This window comes from Mus pahari, chromosome 2 (assembly GCF_900095145.1).
Source record: "Mus pahari chromosome 2, PAHARI_EIJ_v1.1, whole genome shotgun sequence".
Classification (NCBI taxonomy): Eukaryota; Metazoa; Chordata; class Mammalia; order Rodentia; family Muridae; genus Mus; species Mus pahari.
The window spans coordinates 83,446,683-83,463,846 of record NC_034591.1 but is presented as its reverse complement, the minus strand read 5'-3'; the positions used below and the strand labels follow the sequence as shown (position 1 = coordinate 83,463,846).

General features: G+C 42.1%; 1 protein-coding gene and 1 pseudogene across 2 annotated transcripts in view; both read right to left on the bottom strand.

Moving 5' to 3' along the window:
• Nucleotides 1-17,164, bottom strand: part of LOC110316162 (pyroglutamylated RF-amide peptide receptor-like) — a 67,689-nt gene that overhangs the window by 44,859 nt on the left and 5,666 nt on the right. The gene's annotated exons all lie outside the window — the stretch shown is intronic.
• On the bottom strand, nt 14,216-15,741 carry LOC110316068 (annotated as a pseudogene). The gene has a single exon (XR_002380246.1). The product of XR_002380246.1 is annotated as a eukaryotic translation initiation factor 5 pseudogene (transcript).

The following is a 17,164-nucleotide window of genomic DNA, read 5'->3' as shown; positions in this document are numbered from 1 at the left end:
AAAGAACATCCTGCCATGGCCTCTGCATCAGCTCCTGCTTTCTGACCTGTTTGAGTTCCAGTCCTGCATCCTTGGGTGATCTACAGCAGTATGGAAATGTAANCGGAATAAACCCTTTCCTCCCCAACTTGCTTCTTGGTCATGATGTTTGTGCAGGAATAGAAACCCTGACTAAGACAGGGGTATTAAGCCAAGATTACTGGAGGGAAATGTGTGCTATCAAATAGCTGCAGGGAGGAACCACCAGCGACAGAACATGATGGCCTGGAAGGAAATCCATGATCTGGAGGCCACTGCCCAAGCCATGTCACCTTCACAGGCTTCCTTTCCTCTATTCTTTTGGCTGTTTTTGTAGTTCTTCATTCTAACTCTGCTACTGCCCAGCATCTCCCTAGCCCTCTGTCTTAGTCAGGGTTTTTATTCCTGCACAAACATCATGACCAAGAAGCAGTTGGGGAGGAAAGGGCTTATTCAGCTCACACTTCCATACTGCTGTTCACCACCAAGGAAGTCAGAACTGGAACTCAAGCAGGTCAGGAAGCAGGAGCTGATACAGAGCCATGGAGGGATGTTCCTTACTGGCTTGCTTTCCCTGGCTTGCTCAGCCTACTCTCTTATAGAATCAAGACTACCAGCCCAGAGATGGCACCACCCACAAGGGGACCTTCCCCCTTGATCACTAACTGAGAAAATGCCTTGCAGCTGGATCTCTTGGAGACATTTCCCCAATTGAAGCCCCTTTCTCTGTGATAACTCCAGTCTGTGTCAAATTGACACAGAACTAGCCAGTACACCCTCCCAATACCCACCACTGGATATTCTTTGAAAGGGAGACCTACAGTGGACACAACAAAATCATAGGAACCCACGACTGTCCAGTTGAAAAATGCCAGAACAGGTGTGAAATTCCTCTGCACCCCAATTCCATCCCCAGCCCTTTCTTCTGCTTTCCTCACTGTAGGGCAGGTGACTGCCTCTAGGAAGCCTTCATATATGGAGGTTGCAGACACTGGAGATGCCAAATTGAATCCACCAGTCATGGTGGCAGTGTGCTCACCAACCTTAAAACTCATTTTCAGCTTTCCATCAATGATCCCGGGATGAACAATGGAATATGGAAGCCACGGGTAAGCACTACCTGAATGGCTATGCTAAACACCCCACAGCCAACCTACCTGTGCCTTGCCAGCTTGTCCCTGCCTCCAAATCAGTCTTTACCCACATAAACATTCTTCAACAGGAAAATCAAACTCAGAAGGAGATCCAAGCCCCTCTCTCCTTGCTGCAATATGTCCAATATATAGCTGACCTCCTTCCCCTAAACCACCCACCCAACTCCTCTCAATGTTTCTTCTGTACTTCCCTTCCCTGGACACTACTGGCAGCTATTCCTACTAACATCTCACTTCATGAACCCAATGGACCATTACTCTCATGAAAGCCACAAAAGATTCCCCTCTTCAATCCACCCCTCCCCTTTTGCCTTATAGGACACTCTTCAAGATCTCATCCTAAGTGTTCCCTGTCATGAAGCCAATATGTACTAATGCCCAGCCCGCTTCTCTGGTGCAACAACACTACCAGTTCCTGCATTAAACCCCGTTTTCAAGGTTTCTGCACCCCTGCAATGATTGTTCCACAGGTTTATCTTTATGTGCCTGAAGAGTTCTCTCTATGGCTGGGAGGAGATGAAAAGAGACATTTTCACCCTTCAACTCATCAGACTGTGTCTCACCATCTCACTGGACACCACAGGAGCCATTGGAGAAGCCCTCATCCAAACACACCATTTGACCATCCACTTCCAGGTCAGGCTTAGCCAGGCTATGGCTTCCACTATGGACAATCTTGAATCCCTTCAACAACAGATCACCTCCCTAGAGGGTGTTGTTCTCCAAAACTGAAGTAATTACTGGTGAACAGGGATGGACTTGCACTATGTTTAGGCAAGAATGTGGCTTCTATGTCAATCAATCTGAGCTGGAGAAACAAGACAAACTAACGCTCAAAGAATTCAGGCGAGATCTCTGGGCATGCCATGAGCCCACCTCCCCTACTCCATGGCACTCAAACCTTCTGGTAGCTTGGCTTGACCTCATACAGGCCACTGGTCATACTGCTCCTGGCACCTTGCCTCATCCAAATTATAAAACGTCAGACAAGTACCATTGCAAATATCACTGTCAATTGGGTTCTGGTTCAATACCAAACTGTTGCCAGCATTGCAGCTGATGACTATGATGACATTGTCCCTTTCTAAAACAAAAGGTGAGGGTAGATGTAGAGCAAGTGTGACTGGGGGAACAGGCCTGGGACAAGAGTGAGGTCAAGAGTGTCTGAACCCTAAAAATCTCATCTTGAGACTGGCAGAAGTAGAGATTGCTCCCTCCCTGTTCTGGCTTACATCCTCTAGTATACATATTCCTGTGGCTTCCACCTCCACCACCATCAAGGTAGTTATGGTGACCAAAGATGTTTAACTCCTCTCTCCCTATAAGGATATGCCCAGCAAGCACCTGAAATCCCTCTTCATGTGAATGAAGCATTCCTAGCACCTCAGCCCCAACAGATAATGTCCACTCGCTCCCCCAAAACCCCTTCCGACTCCCCAAGGTGTATTGCCCCAGAATAAAGAGAGCTGCTTCACTAAAAACCATGTTGGAAAAGGCGATCTATGTGTTCTAATGGAGATCACATGGTTTCATCAAATCGACACCTTCCCTTTCCTTACTGTCTTTTCTCCTTTCCCACCCCAAACACATGTTCCCTTTCAGATTATCTCATAAGGATAAAGGAAAACCAGTTCTCCTCTGAGGGAAAGCGTGGAAAGAGGGATGTGGTAGTGTGTTATATACTCTCTCTCCTGAGCTCCAGCAATCTTCCTGCCTTAACCTGAAGAGCAGCTCCGCACATACTGCACTTCCAGCAGTAAATTCAATTTAGAGAAGTAGGACTACTTGACATAAGGTACTATTATGTCAGTTCTACAACTACAGCTCTCATTTTGAGGGAATAATAGACAGTTGATTGTGGAGGCGTTCTGAGTAGCCCTGGCCCAGGAACACAGATTTGGGTTGCTCCGAATCCCCTGTTCCAACATGGAAGCAGTTTTCATGGAGTTTTTATAGTTTTCCAAAGTCATACATCAAGGCAATTTAACATACATTGACTGACATCAGAGAAGAGGGTACAGCAAGCGGGGAAGCTACCCTATAGGAACAAGATGCTTCCGAGTTGGTGGAAGCCATCTGCTCAGTTAATAGATTCTGCTAGTGTAAGACTTTAGCTCAGACACAGGTGGACAAGGACAGGCTGGGTACACCTGTGAGGCAATCTTAGTTAATTGATCCGGATCATTAGAGGTAGGAAGACCCACCTTACATCTGGGCCACACCTGAAAGCCTGCAGAAAAAATCCTTGGGAGAAGGAAGCTTTTACTTTTTGCCTGTTTGCCCTCATTCTCAGTGCTAAATTGTATGTGGTACTGCTGAAGTATTCCTTTGAAATGAGATCTTAGGATTCTGATACTACTAAGGACCCTGTTGTGAACTGAAGAACAATTGGACTCTTGAATTATACATTAGGAGACAGCCACTATTGGACTATTTGGGCCATAACCTATAAGTCAATCTAACAAATCACACACACACACACACACACACACACACACACACACACACACACACACATCTTCTCATTCTATCAGTCTGTTCCTCTAGAAAACCCTGCCTAATACAGCTGTCAAAGAGGATTTCTTTGCATTGACTTATACAACAGGACAAAGCATTCCAGACAAACGGCCATCTCAGTGATTCCAAGGCAGAGAATCAAGTTTCTAGCCCAGGAAATGGGACACCACAGTAGTTCTGATCTGACACTGAAAACTTGGAGGCTCTGTAGTGAGTGGCTGGTAAGGCATATGTGTTGAAGGGCCTAAGAAGCTACAGTTTGACATCAGGAGGGAGCAGCAGGGACAGCCAGAGACACTCAGAATGTAAAAGCATGCTGCTCACATTGCCTTCTCACTTAGCCCTTATTCATCCAGGCAGGTGGCCCACGTTAGGGATTCCCTGCTATTCAGGATGGGTCTGGTCTCTGCCCCACATGGCAGTCCTTGGTAAATACCCCCACAGACCCACACAGACGTGATGTGAAGCTCTCATGGTCCTATCAAGTTGAAAACTCAGTTCAATCATCACAGATTGGTCTTTCTTGACAACAAAGAAGAAAAAATAATGAGGCTGCAATAGAAGCTGAATTCATAAAGATATAAAGAAAATTATGGGTAAGAATGGTACCAAAGGGATTTAAGGAAATAGTAATATGGAGACAAATAACATTCATTAGTGCAGTGATACCTAATCATTATGCAAGGATTAAGAAGTGCCTAGAAGATTACCAAGGCACACTCTGGTGATCTTTAAGAGCCTTTCTAGAGTGGATTATTTCAAAGGCTACATGGGACCTGATGTGGGCAGTATCATTCCATAAGCTGGACGTCAGGATGTGGAGATAGAACTGCCACAGTACAGCTCTCCCGTTCTCTTTTTCATTATGGCCACTCTGAAACCAGCTGAGCTGCTGTGAGCTACCAAGTTCTCCCCTCCAGGGTAGGACGAGAGCACAGAAACCATGAAGTAAAATGGAGTCTTTTCCTTTAAATGGTTTCCTTTGGGTATTTGATCACAGCAGTATCGGGATCCCTCTGCTGGTGATTTAATTAACCAGGTGGGTGGAGTAAGTGGTGGCTGATGTCCAGAAAGCAGGAAGGGATGTTTGAACGAGTGAAGCTGGGGATGGAGAGGTCATGAGTAAAGAGAAGGATAGAGGAGGGATGAAAATGCCCTGTGCTACAGCAGAGGGAAAAAATCAGATGCTCTGGAAGTTCAAAGAATGGCCCAATGAACTTGTTTATTCAAGGGGATTCAAATAGGATGAGAAGCAGAGCTGGATTTAAGAGCCGAGGGACCTTGAGGTCCTCTCTACAAACAAGGCAAACCCCAGTGAGAACATCAGTTCTGAGCTGATACTACTGGTGGGCTGAGAAGACACATGAGCCTTGAGCTTTACCAAGTGAAGCTTCAGGGCAGCACTGAGCGCAGCAGGAGAGACCTGAATATATTCAACTATAAGGGGGAGATTTTGGGACTTCAATGAGCAACAAATTGAAATCCCTGTAAATTTCCTCTCAATAAATAATTAAACAGTAAAATTCATTTACATAGCATTGTTCACCGAACCACATTTAGTCGATTTTTACATTGTACGTCAGTAAACCCTCGAAGGTGAGGATTTACTCACCCTTCCATGAATAAAGAGAAAAGCAGAAGCTGGGAAATGCAACAAGATGGAATAAATCAAAATAGTCGAAATTGGCGATAAAGAGCAGTACGTTGTCCTTTGCTCATTGCAGAGAAGGACAAAATTGCATTCATGGCTGAGCCTGGCGATGGCAAATTCCTTTTGCTTAGCTTCACAGAGCTGTTGCCCTGAGTCCTACTTCAGTTTCCATGACAGCTACCTACCACTTGCCTTATATTCAAAAGACATTAGCCACCTTCGTTACTGCCACAAAATAAGCCATCCAATGACATCAATTACTTGAAGTAAATTGAATTGATGTCCCTTGCAAGTAAATAAAGCCTGTAGAAAATACAGAAAAAAACAGGTGCAATTCCATAGGTCATCTCAGAAATGAATACTGACCCCTCCAAAAACTTAAAACATGACTACAATGGAAAAGTGATATTCATAAATTCATTCATGCAAGAGTCTATAATCTGAGATAAGAACTGTTCAACAGGCTATGTGAGATTAAATAGATCTGCTTCTGACCTTATGGTACTTATATTCTAGGTGGTGAAATGGAAATTCGATAAGCAAATGACCCCCAAAGTCATAAAATTACCCAGATAGGTTATTTTTCAATGCTAAAAATATACATTTAATTTGAATTTTGAATGTGTTTACTAAATCAACCGTCCACTCTAGCATCTTGCCAACATATTGATTATTCTGTAATATAAATTTAACTGAAGTTTTCATTTCATTAAGTGCTCATTTAATATTTTAAACAGAAGCCATGACTAATTGCTAAGCCTTTGCTACTTTACTACTAAGAAAGTCTCAGACTCTACTCAGCTTTCTTCCTCAGCACATGCTGGTCAAGTCACTGCTTCAATCAGGCTCATACTGATATTCAGATTATCTTTTACTTCAATAAAATACTTGCTATTAAAAATGCATTCTTTATTGTTTCTAGATGCTGCAGTAAAGAAAGATTTTAGAACACCAAGCATGAAGTATCATCTACTGAGCAGTGCTACAGTCACCTACGTCCTGAGTTAACACAGAGCATGTGTACAATACAACATGTATAAATGCTGGGGTCTTTGCCTGAGCAGGGCTAAGGAAAGTTAGTTAACAGAAAGTATGTATTTTTTTTCATAAACATTTTAAGAATATGGAAAATTTTCATTTCAAAGAACCTGACTGCAAAGGCAGAGCTGTTACAAGCAGTGCTCAAGTAGGTGATGGGGCACAGTGATAGGTGTGAAAGGACTTTCTAGTACGACCACTATAGTTCACCTCACACTGAGCACATTCTTCAGGCCATATCCTGGTATCAGTTCTTCCCTCCTGAGTGAGCACAGATCATTTGCTAGGAGACAGGGGAATAGATTTGGCTACCTTTCTCATGAAGAAGCAGGTTGCTCAGACCTCTGAATAGGTGGCAGAGAGATGACTTGCTCTGTCACAGGATGGCACCTGTGACAACTTTTTTGTTATTGTTTGATTAGTCGGTTTGATTTAGTTTGTTTGTTTTTTTTTTTCTTTTGAGACCGTGTTTTTCTGTGTACCCCTATCTGTTCTGGAACTCACTCTGCAGACCAGGCTGGTCTCAAACTCAGAGATCCTCCTGATTCTGCCTCCCAAGTTCTGAGATCAAAGGAGTCATGCCCAGCTTGATACTGTTAATCTTCAAATCTTGGGAGGCAAGACACTTGTAAAAATCCATGTGTTCATCTGCTTAAAGTAGCCCTATAAAAAAACACAAAACAAACAATTAAACAAAAACCTGTGTGGGGCTGGAGAAAGAGTTCTGTGGTTAAAAGCACTGACTACTCTTCCAGCAGTCCTGAGTTCAATTCCCAGCAACCACATGGTGGCTCACAACCATCAGTAATGGGATTGGATGTCCTCTTCTGGTGTGTCCAAAGACAGCAACAGTGTACTCATTCATAAAACAAATAAATAAATCTGCATTTATAAAAACAAAACAAAACAAAACAGAACAAAACAAAACAAAACTGTGGGCTCTTCTGATGAAGGAAACTACCTGGGGCAGAGATGGTTTGTACAGCTTGGGACCTCCAGTATAATGAGTGCCAAACAGGTCATTAGTTGAATGCAGTCTCATGAGTGATTCCAGAGAGATCACTATAAGAAGCCCTCGTTCTAGCCAAAATGAACATGCTGCCTCTGAGAATGTGAGCAATGGCTTCTGAAATTACCCTATTTCTGAGTGGCTTTGTACACAGAACATATAATTGATAATACAGTACATTTGAGCACCCCTCCTCACCTGTGTAATGAAGATCATGTACCTAGAACACATTAAATGCTCTGCTCAGAGCTGGGTATTCTTTTCACCGTTATTATTATATCCTCTCTGAAGTGCACAGTCAGGCACTTCATGACTCTCCAGATGGAGAAAATCCATGCTGTCGCAAGTGACTTTCCTCAATCAAAAGGGTGGGAAACAAGTCAACAGGGTCACTGTATGCTCTTCTGGGGGTGTCAACATTATCAATACAGTTTGGAAAGTAACAGAAGCCTTGCAGGTATTACCGAAGCAGTGTGAACCCCAACAAAGCCTTCACAGTCCCACCCCACTACCCTGCCCTAGGGATCTGTCCCCGCCTCTGCAGTAAATGAAAGCAGCACTCTGCTCTTTTTAGCTAAGTAAAAAGGACCAGTCTGTATCTTAATACTTGTAGAACAGAAGAGATGAGTGTTACATAACCATTCACTGTTAACATAAATTATCCAGAAATAGATAGGATTAAAGCAATTGTTTGTACAAATATATAAAGTATGTATTTAAGATATTACTAACAATATAGTGACACTTTTAAAACTTGTCACTTTATCTTATTTGAGGTTTGTTTTTATGTTGTATGTGTATGGGTATTTTGCCTGCATGTTTGTCTGGGCAATACATCGTACACTACCCAGAAAAGTCAAAAGAGGCTGTTGAATCCCCTAGAACTGGAGTTACTGGAGTTGGCCACCGTACAGGAGCTCCAATTGATCCTGGTTCTTTTGGAAGTCAGTGCTCTTAACTACAGAGCCATTTCTTACGCCACTTTGGCTTATTTTTTGAGATGGTTCTATGCATCCTGGCCTAGAACTAATTATGTGTGGAGAATGACCCTGGGCTTCTGAGCTTCCTAGGATTATGGGTGTATATCACTGTACCTGGTTTATGTGTTTCTGTAGTCAAACTCAGGGCCTTAATCACGCTGAGCAAACATCCTACCAACTGAGCTTCATCATCTCCCCCAGTTTTTTTTTTTATTTAAATCATTTTTATCTGATAAAAATCTATTCTACACACAAATACACCAAATAGATACAAAGTAATAGTTTGACTTTGAAAAATTGTAGTCTCCTGCCAGTGAGAGCTTGATAAGCGTTCAGCCCTTTTAATGCATGAGAACCTTTATTCTCATATCATTCCTTCCAAGTGCATATGTTTTCTCAAGAGTACAGGTGTGGAAACAATACATTTTTAAAAAAAATTTAAATAGTTACCCCAATGTCAAACGTGGTGTTTTGCCAAGTTATATTGTTAACAGATGGAAAATGCATTTTAGATCCACAATGACTTTTTATGCATATACTGAAGATTTTCCTTTCCCCCAGTGCTCTCTCCCTCCCTCTCCTCTCCCTTTCCCTCTCCCCTCCTCTCTCTCTCTCTCTCTCTCTCTCTCTCTCTCTCTCTCTCTCTCTCTCTCTCTCTCTCTCTCCCACTTATCCCCTGTGAATTTGGTCTCACCCAATAACTCAAGATGTCCTCAAATTTGCATCAATCTTGCTGCCTCAGCCTCCCTCCCTAGTACTTGAATCAAAAGCATGAACCANCTCTCTCTCTCTCTCTCTCTCTCTCTCTCTCTCTCTCTCTCTCTCATTTTCTGAGACATTGGTCTCACCCAATAACTCAAGATGTCCTCAAATTTGCATCAATCTTGCTGCCTCAGCCTCCCTCCCTAGTACTTGAATCAAAAGCATGAACCACCATACCTGGCTTTGAAAGACCTTTATAGGTGACAAATACAAATAACCCTTTAAGATTTATTTTTATTTTTAAGTGTGTGTGTGTGTGTGTGTGTGCTTGGAAGCCAGAAGAAGGTGTTGAATCCTTAGAGCTACAGTTACAAGTGATTGTGAGCTAACTACCATGGTTGCTTGAAACCCATTTCTTGTTCTCCGTAAGAACAAGTGAGCCTAACCACTGAGCAATCTCTCCAGCTCCGAGGTGTAAATATTACATGCATGTTAAAGTCAAGCTGAAAATTCCAAGAACTGGATATGTATTTGTATATTTTGCTAAAATTCAGTGAGTTGTACAACTTACATCTTTGCCATATAATTCTTCTGTGGCTTCATCTAACACTGCTGGGACAGCTTTGGGCATCGTTTTATAAATCTTCTCTGCATTGTCCTCTAATAAGGGCTGACTTAAGGCCAGGCATGTATTGTAGAATCTAGTTAATACAGCAATAAGTGGGGAAACAGAATTGATAGCCAAGATTGTGTGATTCCACAAGACACATTAGTTTTTCTGCCCCATACTGCCTTTGTCTTTCTCGAACCAGGAGAGGCACAGACTATCTTTTTAGATTTCCATTGTAGGAATGACTTACAATCTAGTTGGTGTGTGTATACATTTCTTAAATACTCAGTCATAGAAACAATGAAGGGAGTCTGTTTAATTTTAGTTTTGGGGAATCAGATCAAACAGTAAGCCTTTACCTGTGGGTTTCCATACAAGTCATGAGGGACCTGCAGTGTTCAGATGTGAATAGAAGTGAGCACAGCTTCCTGTGAATCTTTCTCAGCACCACAGGTTGAAAGGGAGCTGGCCAGAGAAGTTACCGCACTCCATCCACTAACCTACCATGATACTTCAATGAAAAAAAATGCAGTCAGGAAAACTGAGCAGGGGAGTTGTCTACCACAGAGAACATAAATATAAAAGGAGTGACAGAGAGCTGTATCCGCCCCAGAGTAGGAGAGTTTGACTGGGGTTCATCTTGATCTCAGAAAAGCCTACTTTGGGACTAGGGCTATGAAGAAGAACATCAAAGAAATCAAAGGCAGCGGATGTACATTCAAGGATCTTAGAGACCCATCAATTGAATTCAGCCCCAAAGATGCATGTGACCTAAACACATTGGACAGCCCTGCATATGCTCCTCTTCCAGCAAAACTTCCCTTCTAGCAGTCAAGCACTCCCCGGCAGGTTTGTGGCTAAAGACAGCAAACCTGAAGGTCAAGATGACCAGTAACATAGTCACCAAGGCAAGTATTCCTTGCCCCTGTACAGCCTGAGTTGAGGTGAGTTCTCAGATCAACTGAAAGCAAAGTAGGGAGGTGGCTGGAAATAGTTTCCCACAGGAAGGGATAACAATCAATCTTGAGTAGCTTCTTGCTCCAGGAGGTACCTTAGGTATCCTGTGAAGACTCGGGTTGGATGGTGCAGTCTATGTAGTCTGGATGAAAATTTGTAAGTTGGCCACAGTGCCATGGCAGAGATACCCTGCCTACCCTACCCAGTCTACCCAAGTAATACAGTGAGAGGTGAGTCTAGCCCTCCCTACAAGCCCTCTTCCAGCAGATCACCCTCACAGGACATGAGAGTAATATCTGAAAAGAGGGTTCCACAGTTTGGGCTATAAGCTAAGGGTACAAGGAAAACTTTGGGGTTTTGTCATTGCTGTCTTCTCCTATGATGCAACTTTAACTACAATTGACCCAAGTAGATAGGACTTCCCAAATAAAAACTCATGGCTGCTACTGCTGCCATTCCATCACTCAGGAAAACTTAGTGACTCTCCTGACTTACAGTGTCATTACCTTGCAAAATGTGGTGGCAGCAAAGAGCACCCAGAGGTTCTCCACGTGGCATGATTCCTCTCTTTACCTCGAGTGCCTCCTGTTGATCTCCTTCATTTTTTTCCTTTTTTAATACTTCTTTTAAAATAGGACTGGTTTTCTTTTTCTTTCTTTCTTTCTTTCTTTCTTTCTTTCTTTCTTTCTTTCTTTCTTTCTTTCTTTTTTGTGTGTGGGGGTTCTAGATGGGAGTTTCTCTGTGTTAATAGATTGTAAAAGAAAAAAGCCCACAGTTGTCCTGATATTACAACAGTGTCATCATATATAAATTTGTAAAGTGTCATAGAAAACGGGAGCTACTAACAAGCATAACTGATGCTTTATAATCCCTAATCAAGGAATCAGGCTGGAAAGGCATCAGGCTATCACTCTGAACAGGTCTTCCCAATTAATAACATTTTCTAAATCTAACCAGATATGATATTCTTTGTGCATGATGCACTCTTTCTTCTCCTCTCTTCTCCCTCCCCCATTTTAGCGAAATTCCATTACGTATCTTACATGAAATCACCTGCAAAGATCTGCTTGTTAATAGCAGAGCAAGTTCTGTTCTGATGAAGGCTGAGAACCATTTTCCTGTATCATCTACTTACAATACTACCTGTGGGTAAGATACACTGGAAACCTTTGATGTGAGTTGTGCTAACTACTATGAAGTTAAGTTCTCTAGAAAGGACGCTATTTATTCTACTCTATGTTTTGAATTCCAACCTGCCTTTGTGAGCATATATGTGTGTGCACGTGTGCATGTGTATGTGTGTGTATGAGTATGCATGTGCATGTCTCTGTGTGTGTGTATGTGTGTGTGCACGCGCGCGTGTGCTAAGGTATATATGTAATGTGGTGTGTGTACATGATGCATGTATGGTAGTATGATATGTGTACATGTGTGCACAGGAATATGCTCGCCTGTGTGTGTATACGTGTGGGCCAGAGATGAGTTGAGTATTCTAAAGTCATCTTGAAAGACTTTAAAAAGATTAAGGGCTTCAATAAAGGTATAACAGACTGCATGTAATTTAATTGCCATGAATCTCTTTGCTGGGATGCTTTTATACACTGCCATCTGCATTTTGTAAGCACTTTCAATTTTTTTTTTTAATTTTAACATTGTTTTAATCAAGTAATGTAGCTGTTTGAAACAGGAAACTTTATGACACCTCAATAGAGCACTGAAGGATTACTCCTATCAAGTTAACCTCCATGAATAAAACCCAGATTGTGTGAAATTTGAATTCCACTGGTTTGGCACCAGAATGAATAGAAGACCAANACCTTCCTAAGTGTCTAAGACCTGACCGTTTCCCTTTAAAGCAACAGCTCTAGGACAAAATCTTGCCAACCTGAGGCCGAATGTGCTGATGTACTTGAGAATCTCAAAAAATGATGACAAATGGATGGGCTGGCCATGCAACAAAGAATCTGAAACCCAGGAGACAAGTGACTTTCCNAGTACCACTTCTTTGGTGTGACACAGCACATTCCCTTGTTANCATTCCAGGTGTATGGCTCCTGCTCCACACTCAGACTCTTATTAAGGTTCTAATTTTACCAAATATTTGTATGATTTTAATGCACAATTTTTTACATGTTTATTAAANTCTAATAATCTGTGAGATGGAATAACACAAAGAATAAAATCCAAATAATGTGTGAGTTAGCACGCCACACACAAATTAACCACAGGGGTTTTTAACTCCCAGAATGCACTTTTGTAGAAAGAAATATGTGCTCTTTTTAATATTGAAGACAAATATTCAAATATAGTCAGGACCCCAGATAGAGCTTACACCAGCAAGTGTGTAAGAATTCACTTTTGTGTCTGAAGTCCAAGGCTCTGAATGGGCTGGTCAGGCCTTAGCTAGCTGCCCCCACCCAGTGGCCATCACCAGACTTCTCAGGTATCCAGCTATATTCAATGTGAAGTAAAAAATATCCCAAGTCTTACACCAAAATACAGGCTCTGACTCAGAAGTATGAGTTTAACTTTCTCTTTAAATAAGACAACTGGGGAAGGGGGATCAAGCTTGAAAAACAGTAACACTTATTTTGGCAAGATAGCAACCAAAATCTAAAGTACAAGCTATTATATCCAAATTTAAAGGCATTAAAGAATAGAGCATAATATTGGGGAGAGGGTACACAAACACAAGATACAGTATGTCTAAACATCTTGAAATTATAATTTAAGGGTAAAAGCTGAAAAATTATGCTGTTTTAGCTAGAGATTAAGTGCACCTTTTTTCCTGTTTCTCCCAAATAGAATCAGAGTTTACGATTTAATCACACCTCAAAGCTTTTCTCTCAATANAAAGCAACCACTAAATACNCACAAAATACTTATTTGTTNATAATTTNCCTGGCTTATCCAACGTGCAATGCACACGACTTGAAAGACTACAATTTGGGGGTGAGTGTACACAAACTGAAAAACCACAACTCCCGAGTTTTAAAATTTGCTCTTAAACCATAGGACACACAGGTCACTTTTACTTCTCATGAGGACGTCACACTGTCATTTAATCATCAAATTTCCTTAGAATGACAAGAATTGTCAATTGCCAATCTGAATGGACTGGGACTGGAGATACAACTTTCAAAATACTTCATTTCTTAATGGCCGAGTAAGGTCATTATATTTGTTTTCAGTACCTAGCAACCTATCAAACTCAAGGAGCCTAAATTAAATGGTGTAACATCCTAAAAGAAGCCAATTACTTCAGTATAAGCCATTCATAGCCCAAAGTCTGAAGAATGACCAAAATCAAATCTTTATTTTTATAACTGTATAAATGTGATCCAAATGTGTCCACCACTAGGTTTTTCCGAAAGAAACATGCTACAAATAAGCAAACTACATACAACTGCTCACTGATATGTATGGACTCCCTAGATGTCTCATTGGGTTTAATTATAGACCACTCACAGTAATAGCTTTATAGTATCAAGTGTAGCATGATGTTAAGCCACTTTAGCTCTTGCACATACATGTTGCACTTCTGGCTGAAAATGGAGAAAAATTTGCAGCATTACACTGTTAAGCTAAGTTGCATCCATCCTCTGAAATGGCGTCAATATCAATGTCATCATCCTTGTTGTCAGACTTCACAGTTTCAACTTTTGGTACACTGGCAGTTTTCGAATATACCACCTCAATGTTTTCGTCTTCGTCTTCTTCCTCACCACCAGGAGACTCTTCCTCTGCTTCCTTCAACCATTCAATAAATGGCTCTGCTTTGACACAAACCTCTTTGGCAAGTTCTTTTGAGATGTATTTCTTAGAGGCCTTTTCTGACCAGCTGATAATGACCTCCTCTTCTAAAAGGTCTGCATCATACATCGCCTTCAAGATACGTGGAATCTTGGAGATCAGCTGAGCTTGATGCGTTGCTACCACACATTCCAAACCATGAAGAAGGTACCGCTGAGCCTTTTTGTGGTTATGACAAAATCTTAGAAAATGGCGCCTGTATTTCTTGATTTGCTCTCTTATTTTCTCATCAAAGAGAACTTCTGTCAAAACAAGAGGACCCATGGCTTTTACATCCAGCCTTTCTGCCCCAGCCACAATTTCTTTATCAGATGAATCAATAATGCCCTCTTCTTTCTTTTTCTTAACAAAATCAAACAGGATGTTAACACACTCTTCTACAGTTCTTTCCAAATCATCACTAAGTGTCAGACCTTTTGCATGGTCACTGATTTCATCCATTCTTCGCCTTTGAGCTTCCTCAGTTGTATCCTCCCCCTAGTCATCATCTTCCTCTTCTTCCACAGCATGTGGAGGACTAATTTCATTTGGTAGTGGAGGTGGTGGTGTCTCCCTGGTGGATTCAGAGCCATTTTCCTTGTCCTTGCCCTTTCTATTTTTCTTTTCCTTTTCTTTCTTTCCTGTACCAATGTCACTATTCTCAGGTGGGTTTTTGAGAATGAATGTACAGAGTTTATGATGTGTGTCAAGCATGCCTCGGTACCCACAGGCTTTACAGGAATTACCTATTGTTTGCTTCTTTGGATTGACATGCAGACCTGTTTCAGGATTCTCACACTCAGGACAGAGAACAAATTTTTTAATGAATCCATCCAACATGTCTTGCAGCTTATTCGCCTCATGAGATCCATTGACAATGTAACGGTCATTCTTAACATCAAACTGGGTCTGTGCTCCCAGCTCACAACCAAAATATTTGGTGGGATACGTTGGAGGCCGATTAAGCGCCTTTGCAACGTCAACCATGTTGACTATAACTGTCTTGATTCCATTTCCTTTGCCCTCAACCTTAGCAATCAAACGGGGCATCTTGTAGCGATAGAACTGGTCTGACACGCTGAGGTTGACGTTGACAGACATTTTGGCTTATTAGTGACTTTATCAATAAGATGAAGAGATCTTTGATTGCAACTTTTTGGTATCTTCTGTCTGGAGAAGAAGGGATGACATAAACAACTGCAAGAGTTCTCGGTCTCTGACATGAAAAAATTTTCGCCACAGAGGCTGTAAGCTTCTTGCTTGTATGCTATGTTTCCCCAATACAGGTACCAATGGCTGCGCAACAGCTCATTTTCGTCAAATAAAAACATAAACCCAACGCATCTCACCCCGCCTGGGACTGGGAGGAAGAGGAGCTGGAAACCAGGTCCGGAGCGGCAGGGCCAGAGGCAAGCGGAGGGGTGGCTGGGCAGGTGAGGAACTGTCCCAGCGACCACACCAGCAGCACTGAGCCTGGCGACCTCTGGTATGTTCTCGCTCTGACTGAACAACGCCACCGCCCGCACTTTCAAATTCTATTCCTTAAGAAAATTACAATCAGCGGGGCAGTGATGGCACACTCCTTTAATCCCAGCACTTGGGAGGCAGAGGCAGGCGGATTTCTGAGTTTGAGGCCATCCTGGTCTACAGAGTGAGTTCCAGGGCAGCCAGGGCTATACAGAGAAACCCTGTCTCGAAAAGAAAAAAGAAAAAAAACTTAAAAGCAAAATTTAGCTGGTACGTGTGGACAGGACTGTGCTATTTAAAGCACTGCATTTTGCTATTTTAACACTCTTGGTGCCATAGGCTGTCTCTGTGGTTCTCGGCCTTAGCGGCTTCCTGCTCTCTGGAACTCTGAAAGCATAGTAGCAATATCCACACTCATGCCAATGCACTCAGTATCTGTAGGGAATGAGGTATCTATACCTTGTAAAACTCGAGGAGTTCTGTGTTGTCGCGGGTAAGAACCATTCCTTGTTCTAGAACTCTCAGATCAGGCATGGGAAATTGAATGCCCTACCTCTCCTTTTCCTACGAGCACATTTCTGAAGGAAGTCATCTAGGATAAGTGCTCTTGAGCTTGCCACCATCACTTAGGTTATTTTTGGAACATCTTCTTTTTTTTGAAATTGATTTTGGTAGGTTTTTCAGGCACTATTAGAAAAATTAATGTCACTGTCCAGACAAGATGGTGGGAGGAGTCACTGAGCTCAGGGTGTTGTTCAAAAGACTTCTCCTAGCCCTGGACTGTGCTGTACCCATGGTAGCAAGAAATGGGCAGAACCTACTGCAAGTTTCTTGCAGACACTACTGTCTCCATTTATTAGGGCCTAGAATTTAAACTGTAGCTAGAACTAGAATTTATTGTCCATTTCCTTCTAGAAGATCTTCAAAACAGCCCAACTGTGCCTTAAGCTTTTTTTTCTTTTTTTCTTTTCCTTATTTTCTTCATTTACATTTCAAATGTTACCTCTCTCTCCTAGACCTACCCTTGTCCCCAGACTCAGCCATCAGGCTCTGAACATCCCCTGCTGAGTCCTGCTCCTTACTTGGCAGTGCTGTGCACTCAGGAACCCTGAGCACCATAAACTCACCCCACTTCCCCCATCTCTTCCTTGAATACTTCCCTGCCCTTCTTAATATTCCACAGGAACACTTGCTTTCTCTCTCACACCTACAGCACACCTGCAAAATGCTGAATACCTGTGTGATTCAGACTGTGTGATTATAGTTGAG